Genomic DNA, 18,439 nt, shown 5'->3' on the forward strand with positions numbered 1-18,439 from the left:
ATTCGGTATTTTGATGATGCTAGCCACATTTTTCAATGGAATTGTCTTAAAATCCACACAAGTGGTTCCTTGCGAGTAATTTACCCCCTGAGTGAGAATTGTCTATACAGGTCCACGATATCGTACATCCCCCATATAACGGTACCCCCCGATATTCAGTATTTTGATGATTTTACCCACATTTCTCAACGGAATTGTCTGAAAATCCACACAGGGAGTTCCTTGTGGGTACTTTATACCTCGGCAGAGAATTGTCCATACAGGTCCACGATATCGTATATCCCCCATATAACTGTAATCCCCGATATTCGGTATTTTGATGATGTTAGCCACGCTTTTCAATGGAATTGGCTTAAATTCAACACAAGTAGTTCCTTGTGAGGACTTCACCCCCTGAGAGAGAATTGTCTATACAGGTCTACGATATCGTATATCCCCTATATAACGGCACCTCCCGATATTCGGTATTTTATGATTGTAGCCACGTTTTTCAATGGAATTGTCTGAAAATCCACACACGGAGTTCTTTGTGAGCACTTTACCCCTGAAACGGAATTGTCTATATAGGTCCACAATATCGTATATCCCCCATATAAGGGTACTCCCCTATATTCGGTATTTTGCTGATTTTAGCCACTTTTTCCAATGGAATTATCTAAAAATCAATACATGGGGTTCCTTGTGAGTACTTTACACGCAGACATAGATTTGTCTTTATAGGTCCACAATATCGTATATCCCCCCATATATTGGCACCTTCCTATATTAGATATTTTAAAGATTTTAAAAAATTTTTATTGGATTTTATTTTTTTGAAAATATTCTAATTCGTTCCAAATGGTGGAGGGTATTCAAAGTTCGGCCCGGCCGAACTTGCTGCGTTTTTACTTGTTAAAGTATTTAATGTATTATATTGTTTTGTACACATCCACATAATGAAGTTTTGGAAATAAAATAAACCCAGGCCACTTGCAGTTACATGATGGGCTTCCCTCTGTAATAGCAAAATAAAAAAAATTCTGTGCGAATCTACTATATATACTTTTATCACAAACTATTTTATGCAATTTGTAATTCTTCGCATAGTAGGTCTCGAAAGGCATTATTCGATGACAAACCATTACTACTGTCATGTGTATCTACCAGATTATGCAGAACGCAGCAGGATCTTATAAAGTGACACAGCTTTTTGATACCCCTAAGCATGCAGTAATAAAGTTGTCGGAAACGTTGCTTTAATATGCCAAACGTGTGTTCAATAGCAACACGGCCTGAGCTCAGCTTAGAATTGAATTGTTTTTTCGAATTAGTGAGATGGTCATCGTCCCTATAGGGCGTTATTATGTGTCTTCTGCAGGGATATTCAGAATCTCCCAAGATGTAATAATCTGTACACAAATATTCAGTAAGACCTTGTTTTTTGTGCGTTTTGCCGAAGATCATATACCGCCAGCCTATGACTTACAACCGTATATCATAACCATTTGGCTAAGTTTGTCTAAATGTTCTAGAATTTTATCAAAATTTTATAGAAATACAAGAATATTTAAGGAAGAGAAACAAGTAGATTTGGTAAATATTGTCTGTTTGTGAACGAGGTACAAGAACGATTTGAGCGATAATGTCCATCTTTGAACTCGATCTAGAATCTATAAAATATTGCAAAAATGCAAGCTAAATTGACTGGTGTTCTGAAACGGATCCAAATGTCCTGATTACTAAATAATTACTAACTTTTTGATTTATAATTGATATAGGCTGTGGATATAATGAAAAGAGAGTCAAAACATCTAACCTCCATATTAATTTTCCAGATTTCGACAAATTGGCGAATTCTGTAATATCCAACTATCATGTGAGGTTCCAAGGTATCCAACAAAAATATTTATAAATCTTCATTTCTCATTACAGATACCCCGCAGTTGAATTGAAAAATTTCCTTTTGGATCAACGTAATCATTTCTTGAGTTCTTGGGAGGGTCTATGACAACATGTGTCCCATCTATACATCCTATTCAAAATTAAATAGTACGTATATATTATATACGAGATTAATTTTTATTATGGAACTCACCAATTGCTCCGGTAAATCCACACTTAATTTTAAAAAAAAATCGCTTGAAGCAGATTTTTCTTCTTCTGTAGGTCTTAAAAATGGTGTGATCCTCGAAATAATACGAGAAACTATTGAAATGGTCACATTAAATCTATCTGATAAATCTCTAAAGCTTCAGGTCTCGTGTCGTGGACACAATCTTTTATCTTTACGTAGGGCGTTTCCGTATGGGCATTTTTTGGATACCGTTCAGAAGGAATTTTTAATCATATCTTTTTTATTTTCAATAAAATATACCTAAAGGCACGGATTCCGTGGAATCTTAATCCGAGAATTTCCTAAAATGTGGTAGAGGGGAGGAACGTATCCCCTACCCCCCTATTTAGGTTACTTTTCGATATAAACTTTAAAAACCGATAAGCGGGAATTTTTTTTCTTATCTCTACATTCATAATCTACAGAATTTCTCTCGTGGTTATTTTTGTGCACAGTGTGAAGTTTATATTATTGTAAGATATTCTTTTTTTATTTGACGACATTGAATAGTCGTATAGTTTATATTCAGGAGATCACACATTTTATTTACAACTACAACGCGATAAAAAATGAAGCTAAAATCGCTAACATGACGAATTTTTAGAGGTACCGCCTTATGGGTAATAACAAATATAATGAGCCTATTGCAGCACTCTTCTGCAACAGAAGACAACGCCCATTACAAGAAGTGTCCACGAAATTGCATACAAGGAGTTCCTTGTGATTGCTTTATGCCCTGAAATATAATTGTCTATATAGGTCCACAATATCGTATATCCTCCATATATCGTTGTTTACGTATTTAGAGTTCGTGATGGAAACTACAACCTGTGACAGAAAATTGTCTATACAGGTCCAGGTCTTCGTAAAAGCCCAATATATCAGTACCTCCCTATATTCGGTATGTTGACGAGTTTAGGTGCAATACCCACCGAAATTGTTTGGGATATCGTATTTGAAGTTCGAATTGGTTGCTACAGCCTGAGACAGAAAATTGTCTATGCAGGTCCTGGTCTTCGCACAGCTCCGATATAACGGTACCTCCCTATATACCATATTTTGATGATTTAGCTACATTGTTCACCGTTTAATAATATGACAAAAAATGCCTATGTAGGTCCACGTATTTTTAAAAATTTAATAGAATTTTCTAGGGATTTTATTTTTTAAAATTTCCAAATTCGTTCCAAAGGGTGGAGGGTATTCAAAGTTCGGCCCGGCCGCACTTACTGCTTTTTAACTTGTTTGCTATTAGCGACATTTTTCAAATTTTATATTCGAAGATTTTAATGCGTGCTTCAGCCTATTAGGAAAATTACACATGCAGGCACACGAAGTCGTAATTTGGTAATTTGATAATTTTACTTGTTTTTAAATTTATCATTTTTTAAATTTTTTAATACAAAAGCTTCCGTCCAGTCAAACTCTGCTGCTTTTTTACATTTTAATATTCAAACAATTATTTTTGCCAATTCTTGAGGAAATGTATTAGCGTTATGTATACGTAGGCAAAGATCAGCAGACAGGCATTTCATATAATTAAAATCTAGTCTAAACTAGAAGGATTTGTAAGTTAAACAAGTAAAAAAGCTGTAAGTTCGGCCGGGCCGAACTTTTAATACCCTCCACCATTTGGTACAAATTTGGCATTTTCTAATAAATAAAATCCGTTAAAAATTCTGTTAAAATCTTAAGAATACTGAATGCTTATACGACGACGTGGGCCAGCATAGGCAACTTTTGTCATAAGTTATTACACTACACTAATCTAGCTAATATCATTAAAATACCGAATATGGGGGGTACCGTTATATGGGGGCTATACGAAGACATGGACCTGCGCAGACAATTTTCTGGCATGGGCTGAAGTATCCATTCCGAAATTCACATGCGAAATTTGAAACAATCCCGGTAAATAATGTCGCTAAAATCATCAAAATACCGAATATCGGGGGGTACGGTATATGGGGGCTATATGAAGACGTGGACCTATATGGCCCATTTTCTGTTTTATGCTGCAGTATCTATTACGAACTTCAAACACCAAATTTGGAACGATTTCGCTGAATAATTTCGCTAAAATCATCAAAATACCGAATATCGGGGGGTACCGTTATATGGGGGCTATATGAAGAAGTGGACCTATATGGCTCATTTTTTGACTTAGGATGTAGTATCCATTACGAAGTTCAAGTACCAAATTTGAAACGATTCCGGTAAACAATGTCGCAAAAATCATAAAAATACCGAATATCGGGGGGTACCGTTATATGGGGGCTACACGAAGACATGGACCTGCACAGATAATTTTCTGTTTTAGGCTGTAGTATTCATTACGAACTTCAAATGCCAAATTTGAAACAATTCCGGCGAATAATGTCGCTAAAATCATAAAAATACTGAATATCGGGAGGTACAGTTATATGGGGGCTATATGATAACTTGGACCTACATGGCCCATTTACGAACTTAACCTGCCTACTGGCAAAATATACATGTGTGCAAAATTTTAGCCTTCTATCTCAATTTGTTCGAAAGATAGCGTGATTACAACAGACAGACAGACAGACGGACAGACAGACAGACACACAGACAGACAGACGGACATGGCTAAATCGTCTTAGAATTTTACGCTGATCAAGAATATATATACTTTGTTGGGTCTGACATGAGTATTTCGAGGAGTTACAAACGGAATGACAAAATTAATATACCCTCCATAGTATGGTGGAGGGTATAAAAATTTTAAAAATTACTAGCATAAACGAGGTATAAGCAAATGTAGTTGTCCTTCATGATATGTTCGGTTTGCCCGACCGTATATTTTTATACCCTCCACCATACTATGGAGGGTATATTAACTTTGTCATTCCGTTTGTAACTCCTCGAAATACTCATGTCAGACCCAACAAAGTATATATATTCTTGATGAGCGTAAAATTCTAAGTCGATTTAGCGTTGTCCGTCTGTCTGTCCGTCTCTCTGTCTGTTGTAATCACGCTATCTTTCGAATGAATTGAGATAGATGGCTAAAATTTTGCACACATGTTAATTTTTCCAGTAGGCAGATTAAGTTCGTAAATGGGCCATGTAGGTCCACGTTTTCATATAGCTCCCATATAACGGTAACCCCCCAATATTCGGTATTTTGATGATTTTGGCGACGTTATTCACCGGAATTGCTTCAAATTTGGCATTTGAAGTTTCAAATGGATACTACACCCTAAGATAGAAAATTGTCTGTGCAAGTCTATGTCTTCGTATAGCCCCCATATAACGGTAACTCCCGATATTCGGTATTTTGATGATTTTAGCGATATTATTCACGGGAATTGTTTCAAATCTGGTATTTGAAGTTCCAAATGGATACGACACCCTAAGAAAGAAAATTGTCTGTGCAGGTCCACGTCTTCGTATAGCCCCCAAATAACGGCACCTCGCTATGTTCGGTATTTTGATGATTTTAGCGACATTATTAACCGGAATTGTTTAAAATTTGGTATTTGAAGTTCGTTATGGGAACTACAGTCTGTGACAGAAAATTGTCGGTGCGGGTCCAGTTTCGAATTTGAATATGGTAATGGCTTATGACAAACAATGCATATGTATGTCCACGTCGTATAGACCCCAATATAACGGCTATGTTCGGTATTTTTAAAATTTTAACAGAATTTTTTAAGGATTTTATTTTTTGAAAATTTCCAAATTCGTTGCAAATGGTGGAGGGTATTAAAAGTTCGACCCGGCCGAACTTACTGCTTTTTAACTTGTTATTTTTTGTTTTGTTTTTCAATGATTGCGTGGTTGAAAAAAAAAAAAAACAAAAGAAGCTTTTTATTCATATCATTGTAAATAGTTTTAGCAATTTAAAATTACTTAATATTATAGTTGAGTGGGTATCATACCACTATCATCACAATACATTGTAGAATAGTTCTTTTAAGTACTTCCAAATTCTACCACATACCGTCTGTATCAAATTCTGCTGATCTGGCAGGCACCGGCCTGTTACCCCAAGACATCGTTCGCAATGATCTCTGGTGGTTCGGACCTTCGTGGCACATTCATAATCTACAGTATTTTTCTCATGGTTATTTTTGTGCACAGTATCTACACACAAGTCTTTTTTGTCTGACGACATTTAACAGTCGTTTAGTTTATATTCAGGGGATCACATATTTAAAACAGAAGGACAGACAGGACTAAATCATCTTAGAATATATATTTTCTGTCTGGTCTAAAATTAATATTTCGATGAGTTACAAACGGAAGGATGAACTTAAAATACCCTCCATACTATGTATGGATCAAATTTGAAACAATTCCGGTGAATAATGTCGCCAAATTCCTGAAAATACCGAATATCTGTTGGTATCGTTATGTGGGTGCTATACTAAAACGAGGACCTACTAAGACAATTCTCTTCTGAGAGCAAAGTACCTGGAAGGTACCCCAGAGTGGATTTTAAGACAATTGCATTGGAACATATGACTAAAATCATAAAAATACCGAATATCGGGCGATATACGATATCGTGGACCTATATAGACAATTTTTTTTCTAGGGAATAAAGCACTCACAAAGAACTCCTTGTGTAATTTTTCAGACAATTTCGTTAAAAATGTGGCTGAAATAATCAAAATACCGAATATCGGAGGATATCGTGGATCTATATAGATAAATCTCTTCAAGGTGACAAAGTACAAGTTATGGTGTAGGGTATAAGAAAACGTTATGAGCCTATTGCAGCAGTCTTCTGTCACAGAATACAGCGCCCATTACAAGAAGTGTAAATATGTCGAAACAAAATGTATTCGAAATAAAACACCAATTTAATTTTTAAACTATTTTAATGAACAACTGGAAAAAGAGCAGACATGTCCGGCCAGGACGAACTTTAATACCCTCAACCACTTCGAAGGAACTTGAAAAATTTTAACAAAATTCTGAAAACTACCACTTATGTGAAAACTGTTATATAGGGACTATACGAAACGTGGACCTGCTTACAAAATTTTTCGTGATAGGCTGTAATGCCCATTACGAACTTCAAATACGAAATTTGTTACAATCACTGTGAATAATGTCGCAAAAATCATGAAATAAGGAGTATCGGGAAGTACCGTCATATGGGGGCTATACGAAGACGTGGACCTGTCTATACAAATTCTTGTCATAGGCTGTAGTACCCATTACGAACTTCAAATACAAAATTCAAAAAAAAAAAAAAAAAAAAAAAAATTAAGTAAATAATGTCCCTAAAATCATGAAAATACCGAATATCGGGAGGTACCGTTATATGGGGGCTATACAAAGATCTGGACCTGCATTCAAAATTTTTCCCATATGTTGTGGTACCCATTAGGATCATCCAGTACGAAATTTGAAACGACTCCGGTGAATAATGTTGCTGAAATCATCAAAATATCAAATTTCGGGAGGTACCGTTATATGGGGGCTATACGCAGACTTGGACCTGCATATTAATTTTTTGTCATAGGCTATAGCACCCATTACGAACTTCAAATACGAAATTTTAAATAATTCCAATAAATAATGTCGCTAAAATCATGAAAAAACGGGGCTAAACAAAAACGTGGGCCGACATGTTCCATTTTCGAACTTAACCTGCCTACTGGAGATTAACCTGCCTACTATGCAAATATGCAAAATTTTAGCTTTTCATCTAGATTTGTTTTGACTGTAGCGTGATTACAACAGACCGACAGTTCGCGTGGCAAAACATTGTATGTATAGGTCCACGTTTTGGTATAGCTCTATATAACGGTACCTCCCGATTTTCGGTATTTTGATGATTTTTGACACATTTTTTCACGTATTTCTCTGAAAATTTTCTAGTTGTAGGTCATAATGGGTCCCAGTTCGTGTGGCGAAACATTGCATGTATAGGTCCACGATTTGATATAACCCCCAAACAACGGTACCTCCCGATTTTCGGCATTTAAATAGTTTTTGCCACATTTCTTCGCGGATTTGTCTAGGAATTGGTATTTATTGGTCTTAATGGGTTCTAGCTCTTTTGGCGAAACACTGTATGTATCGGTTCACGTTTTTGTATAGCCCCACATAGCCGTATTTCCATTTAATATGATAGACGGTAACACGTCACTGCCTATTAGAATATCAATTTCATTTGATTGTTGGAAAAAAGGATCTGCAAGTTTTTGATCGCGGATTTTATTTTGTATTGACTTGTGTATAGATTCAGTGAGATTCTTTTTTATGTTTTCAATAACTAAAGCGTGTACTTCAACCATAGTGCTTTCATTTCCACACAAAGTTATATTGCACATTTTATTGGTATATGCAACTACTGAATTATTTATTTTGCTAATATTGAAATTAAATTCACTTTCTCCACTCCCAATTCTATCTTCCAATTTGCTGGTTACAAACGATCAATTATCTAATAAAGCTCCTGCTGTGAACGTCTTTCCATTGCACTTGATTTTTACAAGCGCAGTTGTTAATATAATATCATCATCACTAATTGATAAATTTGTTTGTGTATTATAGCTTTGGGATGTAGTTTTGCATCTGAAGTTCTGTGAGATATTATAGATGATGCTGGACTCCTTTGTACGGCTTCTGCGTTTGCTATGTGCAATTTCGTGTTATGTTGTTTCTTACAAAATAATCATCTGTACGCACTGAAGCATTCCCGTGTGCTATGCCCACTCTTCAAACAGTTATTACATAAACTTTGTTCCCTCTCTGACTGACATTAATGTTTTTGAATATGTGATTTTTATTACACAAACACAGCTATTCGATAATATCGATTACGCATGTTGATGCGCGTGAAGCTTGGCATTTGAAGCAGATGAAGATGCAACATTTCTTAGACAATCTATTCTTTTTAGGACTCGATATCTGTTTTTTAGGAAGTGCTCTATTTGTGAATATTAGGGAGCTCTGAATGTGATACGAGCGATAGTTCCAACAGGAAGCTTTGACGAATACATATATATTAAAATGGGGTCCCATTGGTTCACTTCTACCTTATGAGCTTTAAAAATTGCTAGAGTGTCGCTAACTGTAGATTGAATTCTCTTGATTTCCTTACTGGATTCAAAACAACAAAAACAAACATACAAACGGTATTATATGGCAACAAGAATAACATCTTTGAATAAGTTTACAAAAATTTTTTTTTAATTTTTTTTCTTGCAAATCACCCGTTTCTTTTTATAAAAGCCTCTAAGGACCATGTACAAGTGTCGATACAGGCGTATGGACTTGAAGGGGTTCTAAATCTGCAGAACAGATTTAGAGCCGAAAATATTTGTTGCACAAATACGAACAACAATATTTATGAATATCTGACAGCATACTTACGTGTTGCTAATTAGACACTGACGGTGTAGGTAAGTGAAACACTTGTTTTAATTAAAAGACACTGGCGGTGTCATGAACTAGGAACCTCAATACTATCCATCATTCATGGGAGTATATATTAACTTTGTGATTACGTTTGTACTTCCTCGAAGTACTCATGCATATTTTCGAGCGTAACTTGAACAAATTAAGAAAGACGACTAAAATTTTGCACACGTATTTATTTTGCCAATAAGCAGGAAAATTTCGTAAACGGCCATGTTGGTTCATGTATATTCATAAGCCATTACAATATCCAAATGCGAAAATTGAAGAAATCGGCGAATAATGTACCTAAAATCCGAAATTCTGTATTTTTTGGAATTTTTCGACATTTTTATATTTTAGTATTTAAATATTTTTTTTACATTTTAATATTCAAACAATTATTTTTCCTAATTCTTGAGTAAATATATAAGCGCATATGTATACGTAGGCAAAGATCAGCAGACCGGCATTTTATGTAATTGTAAGGTAGTCTACACTAATAGGATTTGTAATTAAAAAATATTAAAAATTACCAGTCTAAGCGGGGTATAAAGCAAATATAGTGGTCCTAAATGATGCGTTCGGCTTGCCCGACCATATATTTTTATTTTGTTTTTCAATGATGCGTGAGTTGACCTACTGTTGAATTTGTCTTGATTGAAAAAAAAAAAAAACAAAATAAGCTATTTATTCATATCATTGTAAATATTTTTAAAAATTATATTTCAAATTCCATCACGTTTCGTCTGTATCAAATCCTGACATCGTGACAAGACATCGTTCGCAATGATCTCTTGTGGTTCGAGCCTTCCTGGCTTCGGGAATCCTCAAATCAATGGCCAGACTGCGTTCATATTCAAGAAACCTGTGTTGTATGTAAACCTCTGAAAGTTTACTCTTCATATATCGACCGTTATTCTGGAAAATTTATCTGATTTTTTCACCGAACACATTCCGTTTCTTTCTTTCAGTTCTAGTGGCTACTACTAGTGGCCCGAAATTCATTGGTCATATGGTACCAAAAGATCCATTTTCCTAATGAACGCAAGTCATTATCTTACAAGCAGCAAGTTGCTCCATAAACTACATTTTAAGTCAACAACAAACCGCAAGTTGCTCCATCAACTTCATTTTAATTCAAAAAACATTCTTAGAAGCCGATGGTTTAATCCACTAATTTTTTTCAGGAATTTCAAACACATCATACTTAAATACAATTGCAAATTTCCCGGCTTTATGTTCGTTGTGTTCATGAAGTCAACATCCGTGGTGGCAATTACATCTTCCAGAAATTAGATGTCAGTATGAAGTTAATTATCACATTAAGGACCCTATCAAAGTGATACTGGGACAAGATGCTCTTAATGGCATATATTTGAACTTGCCATGTTTGGAAACTTGTATGTTGTACGCCCAAAATACTATTTTCGTGTGGGCGTTTTTTCGCATATTATTTATAAGGAATTATTAATCATATGTATTCAATTTTCAAATAAAACATTTATCTTATTTATATCTTTACCTATTTCTAAAAGTCAAGAATTCCGAGGAATCTTAATCCGAGAATTTCCTAAAATGTAGAATAGGGGGAACTTACCCACATTCATAATCTACAGTACTTTTCTCGTGGTTATTTTTGCGCACAGTAACTTCACACTTGTCTTTTTTGTCTGACGACATTGAACAGTCGTTTAGTTTATATTCAGGGGATCACATTTTTAAAACAGAAGAACAGACAGGACTAAATCATTTTAGAATATATATTTTCTGTCGGGTCTAAAATTATTATTTCGATGAGTTACAAATGGAAGGATGAACTTAAAATACCCTCCATATTATGTATGGATCAAATTTGAAACAATTCCGGTGAATAATGTCGCCAAATTCCTGAAAATACCGAATATCTTTTGGTATCGCTATACTAAAACGTGGACCTATTTAGACAATTCTCTTCTGGGGCAAAGTACCTAGAAGGTACCCCAGAGTGGATTTTAAGACAATTCCATTGGAACATTTGACTAAAATCATAAAAATACCGAATATCGGGGGACACAGTTATATGGGCGCTATACGATACGTGGACCTATATAGATAAATCTATTCCGAAGGATAAAGTACTCACAAATAGCTCCTTGTGTAGATTTTCATACAATTTCATAAAAAAATGTGGCTAAGTCATCAAAATACCGAATATCTGACGGTGACGTTATATGGGGGTTATACGATATCGTGGACCTGTATAGACAATTCTCGTTCAGGGGATAAAGCAGGCCCAAGGAACTCCTTGTGTAGAACTTCAGACACATTCACTGAAAAATGTGACTAAACTCATCAAAATACCGAATATCGGGTTACCTTTATATGGGAGCTATACGATATCGTGGACCTATATAGACAATTCTCTTCAAGGTGACAAAGTACAAGATATGGTGGAGGGTTTAAAAGCGTAATGAGCCTATTGCAGCAGTCTTCTGTCACAGAATACAGCGCCCATTACAAGAAGTGTCAATATGTCGGAACAAAACAGTCAAACAGTTATTACATAAACTTTGTTCCCTTACGAAGTCAACTGTCTGACTGACATTAATGTTTTTGAATATGTGATTTTTATTACACAAACACATCTATTCGATAATATCGATTACGCATGTTGATGCGCGTGAAGCTTGGCATTTGAAGCAGATGAAGATGCAACATTTCTTAGACAATCCATTCTTTTTAGGACTCGATATCTGTTTTTTAGGAAGTGCTCTATTTGTGAATATTAGGGAGCTCTGAATGTGATACGAGCGATAGTTCCAACAGGAAGCTTTGACGAATACATATATATTAAAACGGGGTCCCATTGGTTCACTTCTACCTTATGAGCTTTAAAAATTGCTAGAGAGTCGCTAACTGTAGATTGAATTCTCTTGATTTCCTTACTGGATTCAAAACAACAAAAACAAACATACAAACGGTATTATATGGCAACAAGAATAACATCTTTGAATAAGTTTTCAAAAAATTTTTTTTTAATTTTTTTCTTGCAAATCAGCCGTTTCTTTTTATAAAAGCCTCTAAGGACCATGTACAAGTGTCGATACAGGCGTATGGACTTGAAGGGGTTCTAAATCTGCAGAGCAGATTTAGAGCCGAAAATATTTGTTGCACAAATACGAACAACAATATTTATGAATATCTGACAGCATACTTACGTGTTGCTAATTAGACACTGACGGTGTAGGTAAGTGAAACACTTGTTTTAATTAAAAGACACTGGCGGTGTCATGAACTAGGAACCTCAATACTATCCATCATTCATGGGAGTATATATTAACTTTGTGATTACGTTTGTACTTCCTCGAAGTACTCATGCATATTTTCGACCAGCGTAACTTGAACAAATTAAGAAAGACGACTAAAATTTTGCACACGTATTTATTTTGCCAATAAGCAGGAAAATTTCGTAAGCGGTCATGTTGGTTCATGTATATTCATAAGCCATTACAATATTCAAATGCGAAAATTGAAGAAATCGGCGAATAATGTACCTAAAATCCGAAATTCTGTATTTTTCGGAATTTTTTGACATTTTTATATTTTAGTATTTAAATATTTTTTTTACATTTTAATATTCAAACAATTATTTTTCCTAATTCTTGAGTAAATATATAAGCGCATATGTATACGTAGGCAAAGATCAGCAGACCGGCATTTTATGTAATTGTAAGGTAGTCTACACTAATAGGATTTGTAATTTAAAAAATATTAAAAATTACCAGTCTAAGCGGGGTATAAAGCAAATATAGTGGTCCTAAATGATGCGTTCGGCTTGCCCGACCATATATTTTTTATTTTGTTTTTCAATGATGCGTGAGTTGACCTACTGTTGAATTTGTCTTGATTGAAAAAAAAAAAAAAACAAAATAAGCTATTTATTCATATCATTGTAAATATTTTTAAAAATTATATTTCAAATTCCATCACGTTTCGTCTGTATCAAATCCTGTCATCGTGACAAGACATCGTTCGCAATGATCTCTTGTGGTTCGAGCCTTCCTGGCTTCGGGAATCCTGAAATCAATGGCCAGACTGCGTTCATATTCAAGAAACCTGTGTTGTATGTAAACCTCTGAAAGTTTACTCTTCATATATCGACCGTTATTCTGGAAAATTGATCTGATTTTTTCACCGAACACATTCCGTTTCTTTCTTTCAGTTCTAGTGGCTATTACTAGTGGCCCGAAATTCATTGGTCATATGGTACCAAAAGATCCATTTTCCTAATGAACGCAAGTCATTATCTTACAAGCAGCAAGTTGCTCCATAAACTTCATTTTAAGTCAAAAACAAACCGCAGGTTGCTCCATCAACTTCATTTTAAGTCAAAAAACATTCATAGAAGCCGATGGTTTAATCCACTAATTTTTTTCAGGAATTTCAAACACATCATACTTAAATACAATTGCAAATTTCCCGGCTTTATGTTCGTTGTGTTCATGAAGTCAACATCCGTGGTGGCAATTACATCTTCCAGAAATTAGATGTCAGTATGAAGTTAATTACCACATTAAGGACCCAATCAAAGTGATACTGGGACAAGATGCTCTTAATGACATATATTTGAACTTGCCATGTTTGGAAACTTGTATGTTGTACGCCCAAAATACTATTTTCGTGTGGGCGTTTTTCGCATATTATTTATAAGGAATTATTAATCATATGTATTCAATTTTCAAATAAAACATTTATTTTATTATATCTTTACCTATTTCTAAAAGTCAAGAATTCCGAGGAATCTTAATCTGAGAATTTCCTAAAATGTAGAATAGGGGGAACTTACCCCTCCATTTTGGGGGGTTTTATTTCTTAGCTCCACATTCATAACCTACAGTACTTTTCTCGTGGTTATTTTTGTGCACAGTAACTTCACACTAGTCTTTTTTGTCTGACGACATTGAACAGTCGTTTAGTTTATATTCAGGGGATCACATTTTTAAAACAGATGGACAGACAGGACTAAATCATCTAAGAATATATATTTTCTGTCGGGTCTAAAATTATTATTTCGATGAGTTACAAACGGAAGGATGAACTTAAAATACCCTCCATACTATGTATGGATCAAATTTGAAACAATTCCGGTGAATAATGTCGCCAAATTCCTGAAAATACCGAATATCTTTTGGTATCGTTATATGGGTGCTATACTAAAACGTGGACAATAGACAATTCTCTTCTGGGGGCAAAGTACCTAGAATGTACCCCAGAGTGGATTTTAAGACAATTCCATTGGAACATTTGACTAAAATCATAAAAATACCGAATATCGGGGGACACAGTTATATGGGCGCTATACGATATCGTGGACCTATATAGATAAATCTATTCCGAAGGATAAAGTACTCACAAACAGCTCCATGTGTAGATTTTCAGACAATTTCATAAAAAAATGTGGCTAAGTCATCAAAATACCGAATATCTGACGGTGCCGTTATATGGGGGTTATACGATATCGTGGACCTGTGTAGACAATTCTCGTTCAGGGGATAAAGCAGGCCCAAGGAACTCCTTGTGTAGAACTTCAGACACATTCACTGAAAAATGTGGCAAAATACCGAATATCGAGTTACCTTTATATGGGAGCTATACGATATCGTGGACCTATATAGACAATTTTCTTCAAGGTGACAAAGTAAAAATTATGGTGGAGGGTTTAAAAGCGTAATGAGCCTATTGCAGCAGTCTTCTGTCACAGAATACAGCGCCCATTACAAGAAGTGTCAATATGTCGGAACAAAATGTATTCGAAATAAAACACCAATTTAATTTTTAAATTATTTTAATGAACAACTGGAAAAAGAGCAGATATATCCGGCTAGGCCGAACTTTTAATACCCTCAACCATTTCGAAGGAACTTGAAAAATGTTAACAAAATTCCGGAAACTACCACCTATATGAAAACTGTTATATAGGGATTATACGAAACGTGTACCTGCTTACAAAATTTTTCGTAATAGGCTGTAATCCCCATTACGAACTTCAAATACGAAATTTGTTACAATCACTGTGAATAATGTCGCAAAAATCATGAAATAAGGAGTATCGGAAGTACCGTCATATGGGGCTATACGAAGACGTGGACCTGCATATAAAAATTCTTGTCATAGGCTGTAGTATCCATTACGAACTTCAAATACCAAATTCAAAAAAATTTAAGTAAATAATGTCCCTAAAATCATGAAATACCGAATATCGGGAGGTACCGTTGTATGGGGGCTATACAAAGATCAGGACCTGCATACAAAATTGTTCCCATATGTTGTGGTACCCATTAGGATCATCCAGTACGAAATTTGAAACGACTCCGGTGAATAATGTTGCTGAAATCATCAAAATATCAAATTTTGGGAGGTACCGTTATATGGGGGCTATACGCAGACTTGGACCTGCATACTAATTTTTTGTCATAGGCTATAGCACCCATTACGAACTTCAAATACGAAATTTGAAATAATTGCAATAAATAATGTCGCTAAAATCATGAAAAAACGGGGCTAAACAAAAACGTGGGCCGACATGTTCCATTTACGAACTTAACCTGCCTACTGCGGATTAACCTGCCTACTATGCAGATATGCAAAATTTTAGCTTTTCATCTAGATTTGTTTTGACTGTAGCGTGATTACAACAGACCGACAGACGGACAGTTCTAAATCGTCTTAAAATTTTACGCTGATCAGTTCGTGCGGCAAAACATTGTATGTATAGGTCCATGCTTTGTGCCTCGGTACCTCCCGATATTCGGTATTTTGATGATTTTTGACACATTTTTTCACGTATTTCTCTGAAAATTTTCTAGTTGTAGGTCATAATGGGTCCCAGTTCGTGTGGCGAAACATTGCATGTATAGGTCCACGATTTGATATAGCCCTTACATAATGGTGCCTCCCGATATTCGTCATTTTAATGGTTTTTGCCACATTTCTTCGCGGATTTGTCTAGGAATTGGTATTTATTGGTCTTAATGGGTTCTAGCTCTTTTGGCGAAACACTGTATGTATCGGTTCACGTTTTTGTATAGCCCCACATAGCCGTATTTCCATTTAATATGATAGACGGTAACACGTCACTGCCTATTAGAATATCATTTTCATTTGATTGTTGGAAAAAAAGTATCTGCAAGTTTTAGATCGCGGATTTTATTTTGCTTTGACTTGTGCATAGATTTAGTGAGATTCTTCTTTGTTATGTTTTCAATAACTATAGCGTGTACTTCAACCATGTTGTTTTTATTTCCACACAAAGTTATGTTGCACATTTTATTCGTATGTGCAACTACTGAACTCTTTATTTTGCTAATATTTAAATTAAATTCACTTCCTTCTCACCCAATTCTATCTTCCAATTTGCTGGTTATAAACGATCGTTTAGATCCAGTATCTAATAAAGCTCTTGCTGTGAATGTCTTTCCATTGCACTTGATTTTTACTAGCGCAGTTGGTAACTTAACATCATCATCACTAACTGATAAATTTGTTTGTGTATTATAGCTTTGGGATGTGGATTTGCATCTGAAGTTCTATGAGATATTATCGATGATGCTGGACTCCCTTGTACGGCTTTGCTATGTGCAATTTTGTGTTATGATGTTTCTTTTAAAATAATCATCTGTACGCACTGAAGCATTCCCGTGTGTTATGTCCACTCTTCAAACAGTTATTACATAAACTTTGTTCCCTTATGAAGTCAACTCTCTGACTGACACTAATGTTTTTTAATCTGGTAGTTTTTGAATATGTGATTTTTATTACACAAACACATCTATTCGATAATATCGATTACGCATTTTGATGCGCGTGAAGCTCAGCATTTGAAGCAGATGAAGACGCAACATTTCTTAGACAATCTATTATTTTTAGGACTCGATGTCTGTTTTTTAGGAAGTTCCCCATTTGTGAATATTAGGGAGCTCTGAGTGTGATACGAGCAATTTTTCCCAAAGGGTCAAAATTCCAACAGGAAGCTTTAATGAATACATATATATTAACCTTCTACCTTATGAGCTTTTAATATTGCTAGATAGTCGCTAACTGTAGATTTAATTCTCTTGATTTCCTTACTGAATTCAAAACAACAAAAACAAACACAAACGGTATTATATGGCAACAAGAACAAAATCAAAGGCGCCAAATTAAAATTTAAATTTTTTTTTTGAATTTTTTTTCTTGCAAATCTGCCGCTTCTTTTTATAAAGGCTCGAAGGACCATGTTCAAGTTCCTATACAGGCGTATGGACTGGTAGGGGTTCTAAATCTGCAGAATAGATTTAGAGCCGAAAAATATTTGTTGTACAAAGACGAACAACAATATTTATGAATACCTGACAGCATACTTACGTGTTGCTAATTAGATACTGGCGGAGTAGATAAATGAAACACTTGTTGTACAAAATACTTTGCACATACTTTCGAGAGCGGTTGAGGCGCGGGGAAAATCTAGCAATAAACAATAAATATTCTAATTACATATTTCCCAGCTGCCATAAAACACCACAGTTTACAATTCGGTGATCTTGTGTGCTGACGCATACGATAATGTGAGAGATAATAAAGGTTATGACCCTCACGCACATATATCGATGCGCTCAGTAGATGCACAAGACCACTTGAATGAGATGTGAAGCAGCAATGCAATGTTCTCCATTTAATATTAGAATAGATAAGATCAATTGTGTGGCTGCGTAAGGAACATATTTTAAAAATAAAATCAGAATTGAATCAACAGCCAAATCATTCGGTTGGTTTTCTTTTCTCACTCACTTGTTTTAATTAAAAGACACTGGCGGTGTCATGAACCCGGAGTCTCAACACTATCCATCATTCATGGGAGTATATATTAACTTTGTGATTATGTTTGTAACTCCGCGAAGCACTCATGCATTTTCTGGACCAGCGTAACCTGAACGAATTAAAAAG

General features: G+C 35.2%; 1 pseudogene; it reads right to left on the reverse strand.

Annotated features, from left to right (window-relative positions):
- Positions 1-1,059: 1,059 nt before the first annotated feature.
- On the reverse strand, positions 1,060-6,114 carry LOC131804433 (putative nuclease HARBI1; annotated as a pseudogene).
- Positions 6,115-18,439: the final 12,325 nt, after the last annotated feature.

This window comes from Musca domestica, unplaced genomic scaffold (assembly GCF_030504385.1).
Source record: "Musca domestica strain aabys unplaced genomic scaffold, Musca_domestica.polishedcontigs.V.1.1 432, whole genome shotgun sequence".
Lineage (NCBI taxonomy): Eukaryota > Metazoa > Arthropoda > Insecta > Diptera > Muscidae > Musca > Musca domestica.